Source organism: Schistosoma mansoni (assembly GCF_000237925.1).
Source record: "Schistosoma mansoni, WGS project CABG00000000 data, chromosome 4 unplaced supercontig 0032, strain Puerto Rico, whole genome shotgun sequence".
In the NCBI taxonomy this organism is placed as follows: domain Eukaryota; kingdom Metazoa; phylum Platyhelminthes; class Trematoda; order Strigeidida; family Schistosomatidae; genus Schistosoma; species Schistosoma mansoni.
The window spans coordinates 2,131,025-2,134,915 of record NW_017386017.1 but is presented as its reverse complement, the minus strand read 5'-3'; positions in this window follow the sequence as shown (position 1 = coordinate 2,134,915).

Sequence of the window (3,891 nt, the reverse complement as noted above, 5' to 3'; positions counted from 1 at the left end):
TCCTCGTTTTACAAGTATAAGTAATAAGTGATTCTGACATAACGATCAGCGACGGCCAGTCATAACAAATTGACGACGAGATATAACAGAGACATATTCAAGTTAAAAGTAGGGATTTTGTCAAAGATATACAAGTGATGTTATTACTGATAGTATTAATAATGAAACTAACTTACTCAACTGAAGTGTCAGGCAAACGTAAACGATTAGCTTAAAAGGTTTAGACAGAAAACAGCAGATATGTCAATCAAACTCACTGAATTGAGATTATAATGAATTAAAAGACAAAATAGACTAAATATCTAGTTGATGTCTGTTATCAAGGGAATTAAAAACTTTGGAGTAACCACTTCTGTATACAAAGAGCAATTTTAAGCCTTCTGACTACCATGGATTCAGTGAATCTTAATAAGACAGAGTTGGACTATTTGAAGATCACTTTGAATGTATTCACTGTTTTGGGGATTTTGCATAAAACTATGTACATATACATGTAAATAACCTCATAAGGATCCTTTGCCAATCATTATCTAAATGCTTATTACATCGAGTACATGCAAATTTAATTGATATTGACTGCAGAATGATTTCTGGTCAGTTTAAATTAACTAAATCAAATACTTGGACAATAGTATACAAATCTGTGGAGATAGTTTTCGCTACCATTTGCATCTCATTAATTCTCACAATTTGTGCATTTACTATGAATAACTGTAAAATAGATGTTTAAAAACACATGACCTTGGATTTTCCGTTTTGAATCCCTTATAGCATGACACACTGATTACCGCTTACAAATACACTCCTGCACACATATGTCATTTGTGCTATAATCATATGCTCACTAATGACTGACTTTAAGAGATATTTCCTTGAGTTCTAGTGGGAAGCAGTGGCCAGTGGAGTTCAACCAAGTCTGTTGTAGAGATATCAACTCACTGAAGACAATTGGTGAACGGTTGCTCAAAATCGTGGATTGGTTGAAGTTAGACATTAACACCACCGGATGCCGGCTCAGTGGTCTAGTGGTTAAGTGCTTTGGTGCAAGACTGATAGGTCCTGGGTTCGAATCTCGCTCGCTAGGCGGGATCGTGGATGCTCATTGCTGAGGAGTCCCACAATAGGACGAAACGGCCTTCCAGTGCTTCCAGGTTTTCCATGGTGATCTAGCTTCAATGGACTCATGATTTCAACTATGAAAATACTGAAATCTTCACAAAGCCCTTCTGATCAATAATTTTTATCTTACTTTTCTCACTTGTGATTAGTATCATTTCTATTTTTTATCATTCTTCTTTCTCTTGATCTCAAGTAGCTGTCGTCCTTCCATCTATGAATAAATAATGAGATGAACTGTGGAAAAAATGAGTTCAGACTGAATTCATGGTACAATTAAAGAAATATTTCAGACAAACATGTTTGAAATAACTAAATCTATATACTTTCATTAAATATTTTTAAAATTCAGATCAGTTCGCCTTTAGACTACGATATTTGTGTTCAAAGAGCCGGCGTTATGAAATACGAACAGTTTTTCTTATTAAACACTGATGTACATACATTTCAGTTACTAAATGAATCTGATTTCTCATGAGAAATTGTGCTGTTGACACCAAAGAATTCAAATCTCTATAAACCTCCCAATGTCTACGGTATTCACATACATTTTAAACAACACAACATTAACCAAAGTTTTAGTAACGATTGAACAGATAATTGGACTGATGGTCTAAACAACCAAGTAGACACTAATTCAATGCAATGAAGTTAAACTAAATAAGATGCAGGAAAGTTAACTTCAGATACTCAGGTTTAACACTGTCTACAGAATCGATACGATCAGTCAGTCAAGCACTGACACATAAACATGTGCAAAAGTTCAGAACTAGTTATACTGTAGTGTTTAGCACTGTATCAAGCCCATATGGGTTATTCTAGCAACCGGAGAGACCAATCTATTAATTCTTGTTGAGTCATATTTTGAGCTTGTCAATTATTTGCTTATTAGCTTTGATTGTTTTTACTTGTGGTCATGTGTCCATCGCTTATACTAATCACCTCGTCTTTAGCTTATTTAGCCTTTCTATAAATATTGAGTCACGCTTTAACAAACGAAGATGGCACACTTGCCTTCTCCGGTTTGCTTCTCCATTTCGTTTCTCTAATTGTTTATCTGGGCTAACAAGTGCATGAAATATGCGTACCTGACTAATTTTATTCCGTTATTCGATAACGCGCATTAAGTCAATAATTAAATACAAGAGTTGATGGCATATATGTTTCGTTAACATCGTCATACGATCGAACCGTAGTTGGATTAGAGAACCACTAGTTTAAGTGTAACTGATATAATCAGGGTGACAAATATAATTTTCATATGATTTTTCAAATGTTATAAACATTTCAAATAAGCAGAGGACTGTATAGGCTTGCCTTGTAATCTGATCACAGAACTAATCTCTGGTTACTTAATCAACAAACATATAAGACTCTATGACTGGTTGATTTCCTCTTACTATTCGTTCATCCTTTCAACTTACATCATCATCCATGTTTACATAATTTGATTTGTTAACTATAACTATCTGAGATAATTAAATTAACAATCCTCCCTCCCTCCCTCTAATCTTATGTTTTTTTAAAACATAAATCTAGATCCATTCACTTGTTGTTTATTTGTATCTTCCCATTGTTATTTAGGACTGTAATTGATCAGTCTCTTGTTGGCATATGTACATCCTGTGCGGATTGCCTCGATATTGCCTGAAGTCACAAGCTTTATAAACAAAGATGGATAGTGGCTAGTAGTTGAATCCACTTTGATGTGCGTTTCGTCTTATTTGGGACTCGTCAGCTGGATGTATCTGCATCTCAGAGTTGATATTCACTCTGGGACTCGAACCCAGTATTGTTCGCTTCAAACGCCATTGCGTTATCCACTTGGCTACTGAGTCCTGATAGCCATCTGCTTGTGCAATGGGGTGAAGTTTGTAGTGACCTGCTTTTCTCGACGAGAACGCGATTGGTGTAATGGAAACAATTTTTATTATAACCAATTATATCAGTGATTGTTTTACCGTACTCATTGTTGTTTAACTGTATCAAAGTCACTTTTCGTTCGGGTGTCCATCTTGCCCGCTCGGACTTTCTTACGCTCTGTCCTTATTGCCTGTACTCGTTGGCATATCTCGGTATTCTTTCGATACCACGAGATCGCCAATAAGTATGCTCTATCTGGAACAGTTACAGTCTTCTGGTTTGCGAGTTTTCAAAGGGGTCAAGTCGTTTTTGTAGTGGTGATCGTAGTCAATCAAGACTCGACGCCATCTACAAGTTTAAATCCACTTGTTGTTGTTTACTTTTATCTTCCCATTGTTATTTAGGACTGCAATTGATCAGTTCACTGCTAGCCACTATCCATCTTTGCTTATAAATCTAGATCATTTGAGTAGTTGAATTACTACTTGGATTATCATTTTCTTATAAACTTAAAATTTTTCTAGAAACACAATTCAGTAATCAATGATTTTATATAAAAAATAACTGAGTAGTTTTCATATATCTATACCGGCCTATTTGGCAGTAGCTCATTGATAAAAGAAGTTTATTTCATTCAAATGTAAGTAGAATGAAGGTGACAAGAACAACAACAACAAGAAAAAGAACACAATATACATACCTAAATCTTAACAGAAAGGTTGAATAAGATATTTCTCTTTTTATTTTTCAAGTTATGCATAGTGTATTTCTGGTTTATTGACAGAAATACTAAGTAAACAGCTTAGATTTTCAACATAAATAAAAGTTCTTTAAACAATAATATTAAAACATTAATATTGTTACTAGGTAATCTTGTATTTTCATAGTTGAAAGCGTGAGTCAATTGAAGCT